The sequence below is a fragment of the Xenopus laevis genome, chromosome 1S (assembly GCF_017654675.1).
Source record: "Xenopus laevis strain J_2021 chromosome 1S, Xenopus_laevis_v10.1, whole genome shotgun sequence".
Taxonomy (NCBI): Eukaryota; Metazoa; Chordata; class Amphibia; order Anura; family Pipidae; genus Xenopus; species Xenopus laevis.
This window is the reverse complement of record NC_054372.1, coordinates 168,187,138-168,207,813: the sequence shown is the minus strand read 5'-3', so window position 1 is coordinate 168,207,813 and position 20,676 is coordinate 168,187,138.

Sequence of the window (20,676 nt, the reverse complement as noted above, 5' to 3'; positions counted from 1 at the left end):
GAAAAAAAAAAACAATAGCACCAACAACAGTTACAGTATACAGCTTCCTTGTATTGAAATTGACACCTTGACTATGATATTTAGAAAAAAGTGGCAAAATGTTACATTTAGAGGCCTATTTAGCAAAGGTCAAATTTTGAATTAATGTAATTTTTTTAAATTTGAATATATTCACAATTTCAACTGGGGGGTTATTTAAGAAAAAATTGAATAGCTAATATTCAATCGAATGGTTCCGGCCCAAAAATTTGAAACGTTTTTGATATCTAATTTGTCTCCCGAAAAAAAACTTGAATGTCAGGCATGCTATTAACATCTCCAAATGGCTCAACGGACCTCTGCCATTAGGCAGGGTGATTAAAATTTGAATGTGTGAATTTTGATATTCCTCCTTTAAGAGGGCATAAAAAAACTGCAAAAAAAGGCAACACTGAAACAGTTACAGTCGCTTCTAGGTCACCTTAACTTCACCACTAAAGTTTTCTAGATGGAAAGACTCATTGCTCTCACATAAGATTTAGATAACCCTAAATGTCATTAGAATTCCAAGTAATGTTATGGAAAATGTTTCCATTAGGGATCAATTTTTGAAAACATTTAACGGTAGGTCATGTTGACAATATGTGTTACAATATAGTGAAGCAATTAAATATTACATTGATGCAGCAGCTTAATTTGGTTTTGGTATTAATTTTGTAAGTAATTGGTGTGTGCATGTCTGGCCTCTACAGTGGATAGATTAAAGTCTAACAAAAATATAGTACTCAGATATTTCTGGTATGGGTAACCTTGGAGATATGGGGTAGTCAGATAGCCAATAAGCACATATTACAAACATGTGACAATATTGGAGTAGTGTGTTATAAATTATGTCGTCTAAATCCCTGCCTGTTATAAAGATTTTAAGCCAGATAGTTTTAAGAGCACTACAGCATAATATCTGGTTAAAAGCTAAACATATCCTGGGTCAAAATAACTCTATTGCTGAGGCATTATCACTCTTTTTTTTTAACGGTTTTCTGAAAGCAAACAGCATGTATAAATATTCTGTGGCAGCAATAAAAAAAGGCTTCTGATGAAGTGACCAGTATAGTCACAAAACGCGTAGAGCCATGCACTCCCCTGCCTTATTCATCCATTATTTTTGAAGTGCTATATGCTTTTAAATTGCATTTAATAAACGTGGATTTTAACCTATTTAATTGTGCAAATCTACCTTACCATTGAACCAGCGACTTCTGAGTGCACCTCCAAATGCCTTGTTAGTTACATTAACATACCAGAGGTTGATTCAGACTTACACAGACTGATCATCTTTATTATGAAACTGAATTAAGATAAATATTCTGCGGCAGCATAAAAAAAACATGTATCGGGCATTGTATTTTTCATCATGAAAGGCTGCCATTACAAAAATGACTATTGTAAAACAAATGTTAAAAGGTTTAAAAAAAAGAAGCCCTTCCAGGGATAAAAGAAAGTTACGTAGTGCAGGAGTTACAAAATAATTGCAGGTCTTTCTATGAGTTTGTGATGTTTAAATTGTACTTTATACTGTCATTTTTCTGTGCTTTTCAGGTAATTGAGTTTGTGTCACCAAGCAAGACCAGCCCAAAAGGCCTGACAATTGGAAGTATTGTGTCAACTCAAAATAATTTGAGAATTATTCAAGAACAGTCACAAACTGACACTGTCATGAGAGGCAATATTATTTGGTTAGGAACATTTCAGCACTTAGGACTTCGTCTAGTGCAAGCTTATGTTGAAATAAAATGGAGGGGTGACAATGCAGCCCTCTATTAATGCATCAAAATAATGATTAGATGTAAAATTATCAGTTTCTGAAAGTGTTAAATATGGAAATAAAAGGAATTAATCTTGCTCTTGCCTGGTGACTATGGCAACCCATTCATACATTCTTATATTAGCCCTGCTATGATAGACACGTTTTTGTTTTTTTTTTATGATCGATCAAGGTCTGTATATTAGAACATTTGTATATTTAGGGGGCCATGTAACCTAACATGTAAGGTTTGATTGTGTGCACCATGAATCCTAGGATCCAAGGGAGCGGCCCTTTTTTTAAAATGGCATTTTTTTTTTATGATTACCAAAAAGGCACATCCTACTAAGAAACTATATTATTATGAAAATGGTTTATTTACATGAAGCAGAGTTTTACATATGAGTTGTTTTATGTAATATATGTTTATAGAGATCTACATTGTTTTGGGGGTTTAGTTTTCCTTTAAAATAGATTGTGAGCACAGGGAAGAATATATAAATATACTTCAAAATTGTTTTAAAAGTATTATGCCCTCTGGGCAACCCAACTAAAAGTGGAGCAGAAAGAAACAGCTACATACATATATAATGCATAATACTGTGCATACATTACTACATCAATGGAAATAGCTGCTGAAAAGGAAAAATCAAAAGCAGAAATTACTAATACCGTGACAAAAAAAAGTGTAAAAAAACAGTACAGGAGAAAATTTACAAAAATAAAACCTTTTAATGGAACTTATATTTCATTGTGGATGTGGATGAGGAAAGGCATATTGCAGATTTAAACCAATTATAAACATTCTGAAAATTATAGATACATGTATTCATCATACAAAAGTCGACTTTAAAAATACATGACACTATTTAAGTGATTTCTCCACCCCCCCCACAAAATTAAGTTTTTCTAATGCAATTTTTTTTATATACATGGAGTTCGAGTTTAAAAAAACACATTGAAGTTTGTTCAATAATTTTTCCCATGATATAGTTTAATTTAAACTCAAATTCAAATGTAAATAGGCTTTCTTATTATTGTACAAGTTTATCTTTTGCTATCATGTACTTCACACATATTAGTGTCTTGAAATAAATTACTTATTTATTAAAAATCTGCAATATTTTTTTCACACCAAGTTTGTTTTTACTTTACATTTTCAAATTAATTTGAATGTGTCATAATAATTAACTTGATCATCTTTTACCTACAGGCTAGAGAACTATCTACCAAGCCTCAGCATTCTAAAAAACTGATCAAGGATGCGTAAATTTTGGTTGATACTCCTATCTCCCCCCTCAGGAGCTGTTACTGCCACTTTTTTTTTAAATTATATTTTAAAGTGTATTAAATAGTCAAGCCCACTGAGATATCTCATTTAAGTACTATAATAAATACTAAACCTGCTCTACATGCACGTTGAACTGTGAAGTAAATAAAGAATAATAATTTATGTTTATGAGTGCCAAGGTCGATAGAGCACTTGAATTTTGCATTCAGCTAAAATTAAATGTGCCAGATACTTCATTTTACAGTCCTGCTAAATCTTTTCATAGCTTCCTCCAACACACCAGAAATACGTAAGTGACTATTTTTTAGCTCTAGAGATTAGTAATTGGTGTAAATCTTGTAAATTAGCCTAGGCATTGCCAGCAAGACAATCCATTAAAATTCATGTGCTTTAGTTACAAATCTTTAACAAGTATAAAATATTTAAACTATTTCTACCAAGTCTTACAATAAGAATTACATATTTGCTTGTCTAAGTAAAGTTTTCTTGTGAACTCTGGACATTATTGATTTTAGTTTTAAATAAAACCCTGTTATGATCAATTTTTTTTTTAGCATTCACTCTTACATGTTTAATGAATTTCATGACAGAATGAAATATTCCTTTCATTTGCACCAGCTCATATACAATTTGCAGAACTGAAAAAAGAAAAATATAGCTTACAAAATGGACAGTTTACAGCTTATTAACTGTGGGATGGTCTAAAACTAAAATACAAACATTATATTTAAACCACTTTTTATTGTATTTTTTTTGCACAACAAATCAATGCACTAAAAAGATTAGTTGAGAAATATTAAGATAGTTTAAAGCAAAAGTCCAATAGTTTAATTAAAACAAATCTTAAATAGTTTAAAGCCTTAAATGCCATGCCAAACACGTGCATATTAGTGTATAGTGTAACAGTATTTATGTTCCTGTGGGTTGGGATATAGTAACTGACTTAAAAATTAAGTAGAAAATGTCTAGAGAATTTTATGAATTTTAGAAGTTTATAACTATAACCAGCTACAGTTATAGCACAACAATATATGGGGGTATCAAGTTCAAAATACCTTGGTAAAACATTCTTCACTGCTTTTAGTGTATTGCTGCTGAATGAATGACTGAATGAATGTGCTCCAAGCATGCTGTTGTGGTAACATAAGAATTAAATGAAAAAGCTTAACAATTGCAGGCTCAATGTCACTGGTTTACTGTATACAAGTACAATACCGTTTCCTAGCACTCACTAATGGTACAGTCATAGACATTTTTTACAATTTGTAGCTCCATTTCAGGCTATCCAAATCTGAGCTAAATAGATTGTGATGGGCAAATCTGACCTGTTTCGCTTCACCAAAAATTCGCAAATTGGTGAAAAATTCACCAAATGCATTGAAGTCTATGGGTGTCAAATTTGATGCGCAACATTTTTTTTCCACCCCTTGTAATGTATGGGCATCTTTTTTTGCAGCAAAACCTGACGAAGAATTTTGCTCATCACTAATTGCAACACACATCTAAAATTTTTATAAAGTTAGAAAAAGCTTGCCATCTATCTGCATATGATATACCTTTGTAAACAAGGATAACAGTATAGCTTTGAAAAATAAAATATTTGAAATTATATTTTGATAGTTTAGCTATAGACAGAAATATGATTGCACTACTTGGAACCATTCTACTGTTTTCATTATGGTAGGATATTAGTCAACTATTGGGCTCAAAATATTACTATTAAGCAAGCACTAAACTTTTATTGCTAAATCTACTTCCAATTCTGATTTTACTGCAATTATTAAATTGTATTTATTATATATAATAATATTTCTGCAAATTAAGTATATAAACTCTACTGCATGGAGTATACTTGCTTTAAATAAGATTGGAAAAACAAAATCAAGGCAATCCTTTCCATGGATGGAACAAGGGGGAAATACAAAACAAACATTAAAGTTTTTTAACATTGTGATTTTAATCAAGGAAGAAAAACTTCTAAAATTGCACAAATTCAATTCTGATAAACAGGTCTCTTAGATACATTATCCAAAGGACCTATCCAATGCAGTTGCAGAGTATAGCAATTCATTCTATGGAGTGAGCTGTGAGGCAAGCTGCTGTGCCAGCGGTCTATATCTTCTTATTCACACACTGTAAGCAGTTTGCCTTTGCAAACAGAAGGTGGAAAGCAGGAGAAAAATGGTCTATTTCAACACATTGCTAATACTGTTTTAATGCTTTGTTAAAGGTACTAAAAATCCCTGGTATGGATACATATTTTAAACACAAGGATTCCAGAGATAGCATGTCAGCAAGCTGTACCTTGTCAAACTGCTCTATTAGGACTACTTTTGAGTAGCTCTGTAAAAGAAAAAATCATTAAAGGGGACTATGTAGATCTACTATCCTTATTGCCAAGTGCTAAAGTGCTGGCCAAAGATTTTACACAGCCATCAATATTTCCTCTAATATTTAAACAGAGGCATCAAAACCTACCTAGGTTGCTGAAACATTTAGCTATTGTGCTGGAAGCTTATATAAGCTATGGTGTTTTACTGAGCTTAGGGACCGGCTCAAAATATACAGTACACATAGAATATGAAAGTCAAAATAAAAGGCTGATTAGTAATTAATACAGATAAATACAATATGGTAGTGCAGAAACCAGTGCAACTAGCATCAGCCTTGTAGCATCAGCTAACCTAATTTTCTGCTTGATAATTTGTGATGACCCCTCAGCTTAGCTTTTCAACAGCTGCTCTGAGCCCACTGAACCTGTGAGTGTCCCAGAAACCTTTCAAGGTTGTGACCCCCTGTGAAACTTTAGGCTGGTGTTTAATAATTCACTTTAGAGAAGATTTACTAGTGGGCAGCAATTTTTGAGCTATACTTTTATGCAAGAAGAATTAGGAAAAGTGGAGCACTACAGCTACACACTAATACAACTGGAGTGCTCATGAGCTTGGCCAGATATTTGGACAGAAAACAGGTTAACAAAGAACTTAATTTCTTTCCATTTTAGCTTTGGGGACCAATAAGAGGACTGTGTTAAATTGCAATAATGCACGAATAGTGTGCTGACCATTGGGTGTATATTGTTTTCATATATACTATTGATAACCCACATTTTCTGTTTTGTTTACTTCACAATCAGACAATTCTACGTGCATGTTAGCAATAACAGTATAGTATAAGGAAATCTATCAAATGTTTGCAAAACATCTCTAATGCAGAATAAGTAATTGTTTGGCACATACTACAAGAAATGTTCTTAAATTAGAACAAATGCATCTTTAACAATTCTGCAATTCCCAAAGAAAGCTCAATAAAAACTTTAAATCCAATAATTGTTTAACACAACCTGTTAAAATGAGAACTAAAACCCTCTTGATAGCCCTGTTAATTTTCTTGTCAAATCAGCTATAGACAATGGCATGTGACCTTGTCTGACACATATGGTGATTGAAAGGAAAAAATGTTGAGGGTTGAATTCTCCTTTAAAATTTGGAACATAAATAAAGTCATCTTGTTAGTTTACTCGATATCAACATCAAGGTAAACAATTTACTGAGCTGCAGGATTTGGGGTCATTGGAGCTAACAGACATATTGGAACTCTAATACAAAAATGTATAAAATGTCAAATACTAAGAGGTAAGCACCACATACAACAAAGGCCAAATATACCAGCGGGCAGATTAAGCACTGACCATCCTTTTTCTAATGCTGGCCAAAAACAAAGATGGGTTGTATTGTTTACTTGCATGTGCATAACAGCTGTACATATTGAAGTGATTGAATCAATGGAGAAATCAAGTTTCATCAATGCTTTTTGAGGATTTGTCTCAATTTGAGGGCCTGTAAAATAACTGTGCGCTGACTGTGGAACCAACTTCTCTTCAACAAATACCTGACAATGGATACACATGGATATTTTATCAAGACCTCTATTTCTTCGGACCACACTCTCCACGACTCCTAAAACCTGCAATTCTTCTGAAACAAAAGATTGTAACAATCCCAACCCCAGTTAGAGACTTTGATTAAGACAACCAACAGAAAACAATGGAAAAATGTTCAGCATCTTGCTAATTACTTTTGGAACTGATGGAGGAAGGAACACCTCTCTATTTACAAAGCCGCAGAAATGGCAGGACAACAGACACAATCTAAATATAGAAAATCTAGTTCTTCTATAAGGTGAAGAAAGCATTGAAGTGAATGGCCAATGGGACTAATAAACTGAGTCTTTCCCAGCGATGATGAGAAGGTACACAAGGTTGATGTAAAGGCTGTAAAATACGAGATGGCAAAGATTTTCACAGATCACAAAAATAATACTTTTGCTGCCTAATAAGGACAATTCAAGATTAACTAATGGGAATACCACAAAAAGACAAAGCATAGATGAGTTCAAGGATTAATGACTATTCCTCAAGTATTTCTTTATGGACTAAACAATGTTATTGTTGCATGTTCTCTTTTCTTTGTCTTGTAGTTCCTGAAGAAGATGCAGAACAGTCAACCGTGTATTTTTTCTTAAATGTACATGCATATTTTTACATTGATACATCCAAAGTGTTTAATTCAATATATACTTGTTATAGTAATAGTGGTATCTACAGACACCCATTGTTTTCACATATATTGATTGCCCACGTTTTCTGTTTGGTTTACTTCACTCAGTATAGAGCCATCTAGTGTTACATTCCTTTATTGCAGTATGTTTAAATTAGTAGTTGACACCTGCCACTCATGTCACTGATTACAAGTGAGTCATGTGATCATAGCTTAGGACATAGGTTACTTTCCTACAGGGTGGCAGCCATTTGCTCCCACCCCTAGTGTGTGAAGGTATTGTTTTTACCTCAATGAAGAATCTTTTGGATTACGATTTTTTTGGATCAATAGTACAATAAAGAACAGAAATTTAAATGTCATCTTTAAATCTACTTCTAAACGTAAATTAATTCATTTGTAAGTTTCCAAACTTTTTCTTTGTTCCCATTTTTTAAGGTTTATGAAATAAAAGAGCATTGTCATTTGCACACTATTTCCTACAGTAGATATTTTGTAATTTTACTTTCAAAATAGTGTTGACCAAATTAAAAAACTAATAAAATTCTAGCCTTCGGGGCTTAATGCCATTTTTCCATCACTAATCCATAAGGATTAGGATGTCTTTATAGAAGATACACTTGATTCGGTACTTTGGCCATATCTACACTCAAAACTAAATAGAGATTTGGAAACAATTTTATAAGATGATTTCAACTTTAAGACCCAGCCACCTCCAACTCAAATACACATCGGTTAACTTTGTTCCTTTGGGGCCGAAACAGAAGATTCACTTACTTCCTTACATATATAACTCAACAAATATGAGTGTGACCAAGTTACAGACATAAATTATCTGCAGGTTAGTGTTCATTCAAGAACCGACAAAATCTTGACAATAACCAGAGAAACAGGGAAAGTAAAAGACTTTTTTAGACCCTGTTAACGCCAAGCTAATATATATAATAGATATAATTCTAATTAAAGGGTGTGGGAAATAAAACGTAACTTTTAATCTAGGTTTGTTAAAAACACTCACACCCCCACATAGACAACACCAGAACAGACTCCAATATAATATATAGAGGTCCGGGACCGTGTCCCTAAAAAACTTACATTTAAAAACCAGGCATAAGATGGATCAGTGGGCTATTCATGTAGTCAGCGTTGTCATTAAACCCTGACCACCATAATCTTTGAATATCAACCATGCTTAAGTAGCCATTCCAGAACCCTCCCTTCCAGCCATTCCCCAGACCAAGTTCCTACCTAGCTACATGGGGGACAAGTGGGAGCTAACCGCCCACCGTCCACCTATGCCAACCGCACAACGCGTTTTCACCGTATTACACGGCTTCTTCAGGGGCATAAGTGCCGGGTGCGCGTCCAAATGAGGTTTAAATACATGTCCATTTACACTCGTGTGCATTGGTAAACTCGCATCACTTCCGTTCAGTCGCTTCCGGTTGCACTCAGTGATTTCCCCGCAATTGCCTCAAAGTCTACTGCGCATGCGCTGCCCTTACTGCTGTGCGTGAACGGCTACCTGATTTTCTCGCAGCACAGGACCTTCTACTAGATTCTCCCCGATAATTTGCAGTGCGCATGCGTACCTACATTGTATCACTGTGGACAATAAAGCATCACATCGCTACACAGTATCAATTTACAGGACTAAGGATACTGCTAGTGGGGGTATTCATAATCAGGACATAATCGTGACAGAATGACATTCTGGACAAATAAAAATCATTACCTAGATATATCTAATTTGGCACAAGATAAATTTGAATGAAAAAATCAAATACATATTAAAGAGTCAGAAGTTTTATACTAATTGGAGAGTCAGATAAGGTTTTTTTAAAGAAAAGGGGAGAAGGTGAATCCTTCATTCAGGCCATTCGGAACCCTAGTATTCAACCAGTATATCCATTGAGCTTCTCGCTGCAACAATTTTCTATCTATGTCCCCAACTCGCATGGTGGGTTCAATATGATCAACTGCTGTAAATGTTAGCATTTTAATGCTGCCATTACGGATTTCATTAATGTGTCTTGCCACTGACGTATTTCTCCTATGTTTGACATCTCCCACATGTTCTAGAATTCTTCTCCTGAATTCTCGCTTCGTTTTTCCAACATAACATTTACCACATTTACAGTTCATCACATATATAACTCCTGATGTTTTACAATTCATAAAATGTTTTAAAGTGTATATAGGTTTATCCCCTCTACCAAGGCATACTGATGCTTTTTCAATGAATGGACAGGCCAAACAACTGCCACACTTATGACAGCCTTTCATTCTATTCTCCAGCCATGGCGGTATCACATTCTTACTCAGATGACTAAGTACCAGCTGGTCACGTAGATTTTTACTATGTCTAAACGTGATTGTAGGTTTGGTTCCTAATACATTGGACAAATCTTTATCCTGCTCAAGAATCTGCCAATGATTGGTTAGTATCTGACGGATCTCCTTATGCTCAAAGCAATAGTCTCCTATAAATCTTATTGTTTTCTTAGTATTTTCGGGCTCATTAGTCTCTTTTGGTTTCTTAGGGAACAAAAGCTGATTTCTATCTACCTCCAGGGCTGTCTTATACGCCGTCTTGAGGGAATTATGGCTGTATCCACTCTGCTTAAATCTTAGATACAGCTTGTCAGCCTCTTTTTTAAATTCCATCTGTGTGCTACAGATCCTTTTTATCCTTAAGTATTGACCTGTTGGTAGTATACCTTGTATTAAACTTGATGGATGCTGCCTCTTAGCATGTAGAAGGTTGTTGGTTGCCGTATCCTTTCTAAATACTGTGGTTTGAACGTCATTGTTGATATCTCTATATATCTGAATATCGAGGAAATTGATTACATCCCTATTGATATCTGCCATGACCTTTAGGTAAATGTTATTGCTGTTGAGTTTTTCAACAAATCTATAAAAATTTTCTGAGGTACCAGACCATATCAACACTACATCGTCAATATAGCGTAACCACAGAGCGATGTTATCTGTGAATTCCACTAAAGCATCATTAAATACATAGTTGTGTTCCCACCATCCCAAATAGATATTCGCGTATGTGGGGGCGCAGGTACTTCCCATTGCTGTCCCCCGTACCTGATGATAATAGCGGCCATTGAATGCAAAGAAGTTATGTTTCAATATAAACTCCAGAAACTCTAACACAAAAGCATTATGCTTTTTGAACTGTTGTCCCCTTTGTTATAAAGTGTCATGGACTGCCTTAAGTCCTATCTCATGTAGTATGCTCGTGTAGAGCGACTCTACATCCAAACTGGCTAGGAACTGATCTTCCCTCAATGAAACCCCCTCCAGATGTCTTAAAGTGTCCATAGTATCTAGTATAAAGGATGGGAGACTATGTACAAAAGGTTTTAATATTTTATCAATGTAATTACTCGCTGGTTCGGTAAGGCTCCCTATACCTGATACAATTGGGCGTCCAGGTGGAGATGCCCCATTTTTGTGTATCTTAGGGATTGTGTAAAATATGGGTATAGTGGGTGATTTCACCGTCATGTAGTTTAGTTCCTCCTTGTTAATGAGGTTAGACGCTTTCCCTTTTTTTAAAATTGACAATAATTCAGTTTGAAAGATCTTTGTGGGGTCAGTACTTAATGGTGTGTAAAAAATTTTATCTTTTAGCAAACGTAAGCACTCCTGAACATATTTGTCTCTGTCCTGGATTACAATATTGCCGCCCTTATCGATGGGCTTTATTATTATACTATTGTACTTCTCTAACTCCATAATCCAGTCTTATTTTAAAGGGCACGTTATTAGAACAACAACCATTATTCTGTGCTTTGAAAAGTAGCTTTTTAAAATCCTGAGTACAGCATTCAATGAAAGTATCTATTTTTGCCCCACCTGAACCAGGAGGTGTATAAGTTCTCTTAGGTCTTAATTTTGTGAATGGACCAGTGACTTCAGTTCTATACGCCTCATTGTCCTCCAATAGGTGGTACAGATCAAGAAGTGCTTCTTCACCAAAGTTGAGAACAGACAGGACGCTGAAGCAGAATTACTGCTGATATGCTCTTTTATTTTCCACACAACATGTTTCGGACAGCATATGTCCTTTTTCAAGTAAAAAAGGACATATGCTGTCCGAAACATGTTGTGTGGAAAATAAAAGAGCATATCAGCAGTAATTCTGCTTCAGCGTCCTGTCTGTTCTCAACTTTGGTGAAGTTGCATTTCTAAATTTTGGTGCCAGGACGGAGCGCCAGTGAGACAGTTACAGGACTGGCGATACTCTCCACCTTGTATATATCTACCATTGTGATAGATCAAGAAGTGCTTGTTGTTCCTCTGCATTCCAATGTTCACCTTTACTGTCTTTACAAAAATGTTTGTGAAGTGAAAGTTTTCTCCCAAAGAGGTGCAAATCTTTTATCAAATCAAATAATACAAAAGAGTTAGTCGGAGAGAAAGAAAGCCCATGTTTTAAGCCCTCCTACTTGGTCTGGGGAATGGCTGGAAGGGAGGGTTCTGGAATGGCTACTTAAGCATGGTTGATATTCTAAGATTATGATGGTCAGGGTGTAATGACAACTCTGACACACGAATAGCCCACTGATCCATCTTATGCCTGGTTTTTAAATGTGTGTTTTTTTAGGGACACGGTCTCGGACCTCTATATATTATAATGGAGTCTGTTCTGGTGTTGTCTATGTGGGGGTGTGTGTGTTTTTAACAAACCTAGATTAAAATTTACGTTTTATTTCCCACACACTTTAATTAGAATTATATCTGAACTGGTTATCTTGGCGTTAACAGAGTCTAAAAAAGTCTTTTACTTTCCATGTTTCTCTGGTTATTGTCTTGATTTCCTTACATATATCTTTTTTTCTTCTGCCTTGGACCTAAGTGGATTTTTTTCAGGATCCATCTCAAAATCTTGCTGAGAAGGTTCGCGAAACGGCGAAAAATTCGCGAAACGGCGCCGGCGCCCGTTTTTTCGACGCCGGCGGCTGTTTTTGGCGCCGGCATCCGTTTTTTTCGAAAAAAATTTTGACGCCGGCGAATTTATGCCGCGAATTTATTCGCTGGCGGCGAAACGCGCAAATTCGTCGCGAATTCGCGCCTGGCGAATAAATTCGCCCATCACTACACACTATATTACTGTGTAAATGACGCCTTATGCAAGATCATTTTTAATGATTTCCTTTTCTGTGTAATAATAAAAGACTTACTTGTACTTGATCCAAATGAAGATATAATTAATCTGTATTGCAAGTAATATTAGCCTATTGGGTTTATTTGATGACATGACTTTCTAGTAGACTTAAGGTATGAAGATCCGAATTACGGAAAGACCGATTATTTGGAAAACCCCAGGTACCGATCATTCTGTAAAATTATAAAATGCATTTTTATATGTAAAAATATAATGTTTTTCTCCTTGTTCCTTCAAAAGAAGCCCTTGGCCTGTATAAAAGTTTGCATCAGTGTAAATTAAACGGTAAGTCAACTCCAAAATAAAAAATTGCCTCCTAGAAGAAAACACAATTCTAAGCAACATGTATTGAAATTTTACATTGCTGTTAAAAGTTATTTGTAAAACCAATACCCCTTGCATGCAATGATTGTCTGTGATTTATAGACATCGCCAGGTGCTAAGAATTGTCTTTGGGGATGCTCTGCCAAGCCTCTACTGCAGCACATTCAACTCCTGCTTGTTCCAGGGTTTTGTTTCCTCTTCAGCATATAAAAGATGCAGAGGGGTAAATCACAGTGTGTCTCTGCCGAAACATAATGGAGGACACTGTATAGTCCCCACTGTATGGTTTTCTTTTATAGTTTACACTTTTTTACCGGAAAAAAAAAACTAATTTTATGCACCCCCCTTTTTACGGTTTACAACTTTTCTTTTAAAGTCACCTGGGAAGTGTAATATCGAGGTTTGACTGCATTATCCTACTTTGTCAACCTGGTACTATATGTTAATACTCTGTACATCATACTCGTTGTTTGGTATTGAACACTGTCTTAAGTTTTATAAAGAACATTTAGAGCCTCTTTGTAATTATAGGCTGTGTATAGCATTACAGGCCTTTTACATGTAGGACCATTCCATAATTTTATACTGAGTATACAGCAGTTAAAAGTAAGTATTAAACACGTCAATGTTTTCTCAGTAAATATATTTCTACTGGGACTATTGATATAAAATTTACACCAGAAGTCAGTAACAATCCAAGTAATCCGCACATACAAAGAACTTATTATGTTGTGTAATAAAGTTGAATGACACAGGAAATAATAATTGAACAAATGAAGAAAAGGAGGTGCAAAAAGCAAAGGAGAGCCAAGGAACCTGCCAGTATTTAGCAAGCAATCCTGTACCTTATCAATGCAAATTATCAGCTGTCCTAATTGATAGTCTATAAAAAGGTTTCTCATTACCAAGGTATCACACAAGAAATAAATACACTTTGAAATTTATCTGATGATCAATGCCGTGAGTGCTTTCTTTGAACTTGATTTATTGGTCAGCACCCGGCGAGAATATTTTTGAATGGTGAGTGCCGCTCCATCCTGATTGTATAGACAGCCTAATAATGGCTGCTGATTGTGCACCCCAGATATTTTGAATAGACTGATTTATTTCCTCATATGATCTACATACAACTGCAAGGTGGACAGGAACATGTGAATTACATGGACGGGGAACAGAGGAAACCACAGTGATTATTGGCTCATTGTATGCTTATGTTTGTCATTAGCATTTGCCATAGGCGCTGATCCTGGCACACCCCCTGACTACTGTCATCTGACCACGGGGAAGTACTGGCACGGTCTGATGACCCTGGATGGTGCGCATTCTGTATGGCGTGACGACTGGGATAACAAGGCACAGATCTTAAGTGAGGCACTGTTGCGGAGAAGATCCGTGTTTGAGTGACTCAGCCTGTCTGTTACACGGCACATATGCCACGCTGTTGAGAGGATCTACAGCTGTTTGACCATCTCTACTACACTGCTGGGGATGGATGTCTTCCCTTCTGGGACACAGTGCACTGTTACCCTGGTGGCGAGTGGAACTGATCGCCACTATTAGGGTTTGTTAAACTCTATACCCTATTGATAAAATGTTCTGAGGCTGACCAGCTGCTTCCATAGAAGGGTGGGCGCTCCATTTTATGGGCTTCTGTGTGTTTCAACCTACATTCCTCATTTGAATACTATTCTTCTACTAATTTTATTGACAATCTAAGAAGAGTCTATTAACCATTTGGACTCTGGTTAATGCAGTCCACAAGACTAACTTTGATTTACATTGGAGGGTTGAGCACATGAAGTGGCTATTAACACCATTCTCTTTTAGGATTTAATTGTGACTCCCATATGTATAAATTGCTTTTTCTATCTTTTGAAAAATAGTCTATACAGGTGGACTTCTCGCGATGGGGCTGTGAACAGTGTTATATGAACTAACGCCATACTTACTAGATTTTTTACTACATCATTACTAATGGCTGAGCATGTTATAAACTTTCAGGTTGATGTAACAAGTGAATTTGCATTCACCCAGGATGATGCTACAAGCATTTTATTTTCTGATTCAGCTGCTGTACTCCAAGCTGGTAAATTGCCCAGAGATGTGTTTAACCAACTGAACACCCTAAAAAAAAAGGGAAACTGATTTTTTGTTGTATGGCTCCTACCTTTCTGACTATTACAGGCAGCATAAGATCCCTAGGGGCTTTAGAGTGCGGAACACCCCTACGATAGGGCGTTCGAGTGCAGAATTCTGCAGCCGCTGGTGTGGCATGTTAAACAAATGTTCCCTTGATCTTGTGCTGATTGTGATAGAGGAATCTGGAAAGGAATTGGAAAAGATTAGAACTGAGATCAGTGAACTCGAAGAACAATCGTTGTCAATTTTGAAATCTGATCAATCTAATAATTGGTTACAGAAATTGGATAAAAGTGTACAACAGTATAGACAAGAATTGATTACATTAAAACAAGCTAAGGTTATCAAGGTAGATCAAGACTATAAGGGTCGTAGGGTGTATAGGTGGTTAATTGGCAGGTCAACTGCAGAGGGAAGAGATAGACGCAGATTCAGACAGCCAAGAAAGTTTTCTACTGTTGCTAGTTCTGGTGATTCTCCCTCCTCTGACAGGGAGTCCCCTCAGATAGCTACACAATGTGTCATTCAGGATTCTACTCCACTTGGAAGTCAGACACAGGATCGTTTTTTAGGGGTAGGAAAAGGAAACATGCCAGGCGGGGTGGCGGGGGCCCGAAGAGGCAGACCACCAAGGAAACCGACACAGTGATTTTTAATCTGAGTGGGCATGTGCTTTCGCAGGGCGAGGTGTCTCTACTCTCACGTGGTCTCTCTTTTGTGCCAGTCAATAAAAATGATGCATTTAATTTAGAGGTGGATTCCAACGGAAATTAAAATTGAAGGATCACTTTAAGGATAGTGTGAACACGGAGAGTGAGACTTTTCGTCCGGTTAGTACATTTGACCCATTGAATACTGCGGTGTCCATTAAAACATATTGTGGAATTGTACAAAATGAATGCTTTGAGTAATTATTTCTCTAATCTATCACTAATTGAGAGAGAAGCAATTAAATCCCTACAGGGTGATAGTGAATTAATCATACGCCCCGCTGACAAGGGTGGAGCTATAGTGCTTTTAGATCGATCATTTTATAGACAGGAACTTCTGTCACAACTCTCAGAGGTTGGGGTGTATGAAAGACTTTCTAGTGATCCAACTGAACGTTTTAAATTACAACTTGATTCCCTGTTAACTTTGGCACTCAACTCGGGTTGGATCAGTGAGAAGTGTTTCCAATTCCTTACGGTTGATTATCCTAAACGGCCAATTATATACACACTTCCTAAGGTGCACAAGAGTCCAACTGTCCCACCTGGTCGTCCGATAATTTCGGCGAGAGGATCATTGTTCTCTAATGTGGCTATATTCTTGGATAGCTTTTTACAACCTCTATGCGCCAAGATGCCATCCTATATTGCTGACACCCCATCACTATTGGACATTTTATGTCGTATAGGACCTTTACCTGATGACACTGTGTTTGCTACACTTGATGTATGTAGCCTATATACTATACTAATCACTCATTGTGTAAATTTCACAAGGGAGACCCGCCTGCCGAATTCTTGTGTACACTATTGGAGATGCTGTTAACATGTAACTATTTTCTATTTGAGCAAACCTATTTCCTGCAGAAAACGGGACAGCAATGGGTTCCAACGTGGCCCCCTCGTATGCCAATTTGTATATGGATCAATTTGAAGACATATATCTACTCTAAATATTCTGAACAGCTTATATTGTATTGTAGATATATCGATGATATTTTGATGATTTGGCGAGGGGACCACGTTGGAATTCAGGCGTTTGTAACTGAGTTGAATGCTCTGCCTACCCCTGTTAAATTCACGCTGCCTTGTGATAGGGATGAGGTTAACTTCTTGGATGTAAGGATATTTCGCACTGAGAGGGGAGTTGGCACTACGCTATTTCGTAAAAGTACGGATCGAAATACGATCTTACATGCTCATAGTTACCATCCCCCTTCTACCTTAAACTCTATACCCTACACACAATTTTTGAGGGTGTTTAGATTGAATTCCAATGTAGATACGGCTAGACAGCAAGCGCTTGAGATGTGGGATCATTTCTTGGAGAGAGGGTATAAAGCAGCTTTCCTCAACGGTGAGCTTGATTGGGCACAGAGAGTGGTAGTCGCTGATGAACAGTCAGGGAAGGCTATAAGGTCTGATAATGAGAAAATGGTGTTTGTCTCGGATTATACACCTGCGAGTCGAAAGATCAATACGATTTTGAAGAGACATTGGTCTATCTTACAGATGGATACTAATTTACCCTTTGCACATATGCGACCCCCTATATGTGCACATCGAAGAGGTCGGTCATTGAGGGATTTACTTATGAGAACTGATATGAGGAACCCGAATGTTGGTACTTGGCTGAGGAGTAGTAAGAATGGATGTTATAGATGCTCAGGGTGTAAAACTTGTGGGTGTCTACTTACTGGTGAAACCTCTCACCCACATAGTGGTAAACGATTTCGAATCGGACATAGGTTTAGCTGCACCTCAGAATTTGTCGTTTACTGTGGCCTCTACTATGTAGGTAAGTGCACCACGACATTGCGGATACGAATGAATAACCATCGTTCTGTTATATGTACAGCTTTAGCTACCGGTAGGGCGGACACCCCTCTGGCTAGACACTTTCTGGGACAGAAACATCCATTGCCTACACTACGAGCAATTCTTATTGACCAGATCTAAACTTCTATTACAGCGAGAAGTCAAATGGATGCGGATCCTGGAAACAGTGGCCCCTAAAGGGCTTAATGAAATGTATTCTTTAGCTCGTTTCCTGTAACTTGAATTGGGCGAACTTCAAGTGATTTCCAGTTGTTGGAATATAATATCCTTTTAGACTGATATTGATACACTGGAATAGAAATAGATAGCCCTCTAGAGCTTTGGGATAGCGCAGTATGATATTAAGAAGTTTACAATTGTTGCTATTTTTTATACTGTTCCATGATCATGGATGTTTTTATTTATTTCTCTATATGGGTAGATTTGCTATAGCAAGGTATTTTAATATTTAACACTCTGCACACATCTTTGTATAAGATTATCCCATGATAATTTATCTTGGGAACATTGATTTGAAGCTTATAATGTTTTTTATTTCACCTTGTAAAAAGTTACTGAAAAACCCAGTCAGCTACTGCATGACAGTGGCTCCAAATACTGTTGAAACCTTTAATGGGCTTAATTATAAAAAAAAAAAATAAAAAAAAATCGAATTTGTGATTTTTTTTCTACTTTGAGTAAACTCACAATTTAAAAAATCTTGGATGTTTGCTTATTTATTAAAAAATCAAAATGTAAAACACTTGATTGAATACAATAGTAAGAAACATTTAAAGGCTTTAAAACTCAAATACCTCAAATTTTCAAGTTTATAGGCTTTAAAAATTCGAATTTGTAAGTTTACAAACTCGAAAATATGAAAATCTCGAATTAAAATATGGCTTGAATTTTGTCTAGGACAACTCTCAACATCTAAAAGGCCTTGCCAGCTTTTAGATTTTTTTAGAGATTTTTTTTTGCTCAATAAATTCGAGTCATTTGAGTTTTTGAAACTATAATTTGAATTTGTAAATTTTTCAGCAAAAAAATTTGAATCATGGCAACAATTAAAATGTGACCTTTGATAAATCACCCCTACAAGTTATATTTAACTTTTTAAATGATATAACCATAGAAAACATGATGCTTGATGTAAATCTATCTGCCCAAAATGCAATGAATTGGAAGACTGAAATATTCATCTTTCATAGGAATGTATACTAATTATAATTTTTTTTAATTTCTCAATTTGTACCTTCAAATATAAAAATTCCATTTACTTGGCTTCTGTCACTAGCTTCTTCGAATTCTGAGCCCCTTTGGGCAGGGCCCTCTTCGCCTTTTGTATCGGTTACTGGTTACTATGTATGTAAAAATGTATGTTCTTTTTATAAACCCATTTTTTGTACAGGTATGGGATCTGTTATCTGGAAAACATCCAAATAATTCAAGTTGTTATTATTATTATTATTTCCTTTTTTCTGTAATAACAGTACCTTGTACTAGATCCAAACTAACAAATAATTAATCCCTATTAGAACCAGAACCAGCCTATTGGGTTTGTTTTATGTTTACGTGATTTTCTAGTAGACCTAAAGTCTGAATAAAATGTTCCATACCTGTATAATGCTGCAGACTATGTTGGAGCTCTTAAAATACACATTAATAACAAAAACCACTAGGAGATTGTAGATTTGGAATATTAAAGGTAAATAAACAGGTGGAGCAGAAAGGATAAAATGAATGGAGGGGAAAATCCCGGGAAGGTGTTTTTTCAAATTCTTTTATTTAGCAATAAACTGAAAGACATTGCTTAACAATAAGAAGTGCCTTGCTCAATTGGCACAGTTACAAAATATTTTAGCTCCAAAGCTAAATTTTCATTCAGCTCACACTACAGGTGGCCATACACCGGGAGATCCAATAAGGCCAATAAACTGCTGACTCGGTCTGTCGGCAGATTTTATCTGCCCCCTTAAAAGTGTCCATAAAAGCACATCATATCCAAGCAAACGCATGGCAAATCACTCCTGTGGTATCTTGTGCTGTGTACTATAGCAAATGTGAATCCTATTAGATCTGTATAACACCCCCAGCTGGGCCTGACACTCTCAACCCGTGTTATAATTTGGATTCAGAAACCAACTCTGAAGCTGAACTTGCAGGACGGCAGTCCCTCTTGCACCCATTTATAAACGTAGCAGAGGAAAACTAAATTAAATTGGGGAAGCATTCGACAGGGATTTTATCTTAACTATACGGCTCTTCGCTGTTGTTGACATTTTTTTCGGTTATCACTTAAAGGCACAGTAACACCAAAAAATTCAAGTGTTTTAAAGTAATGAAAATATCATATACTTTTGCCCTGCACTGGTAAAACTTTTCTTTTTGTTTCAGAAACACGACTATAGTTCATATAAACAAACTGCTGAGTAGCAATGGCGGAAATTGAATAAAGTCTATATGGCACAGGATAAATAGTGGATAACATAACATTATTTTCTACAGAGCTTATCTTCCATCGAATGTGTATAGGATTGCCATCTGGCTGGTATTTTACAGGCCTGGCCGGTAAAAATGATGGTTGATCCCAATGTTATTAATAAAGAAAAGTTAAAAATATAGGAAGGCCGGTATTTATTTTTTTTTCAGAAAAGGTGACAACACTGGCTGTGTAACCTGAGCCTTTTCTCCTTAGAATGGCTGCCCCCCATTGATACACAGCAGCTTATTTATATAAATTACAGTAGTGTTAACAGCAAGAAGCCATAGTTGCCTGTAGTTTTGTCCTCATTCTTTACATTTAGTGAGACAGGGAGATATTTCATACGTTTCTTTAATTGCACTTGAACTTTCCCATCTAT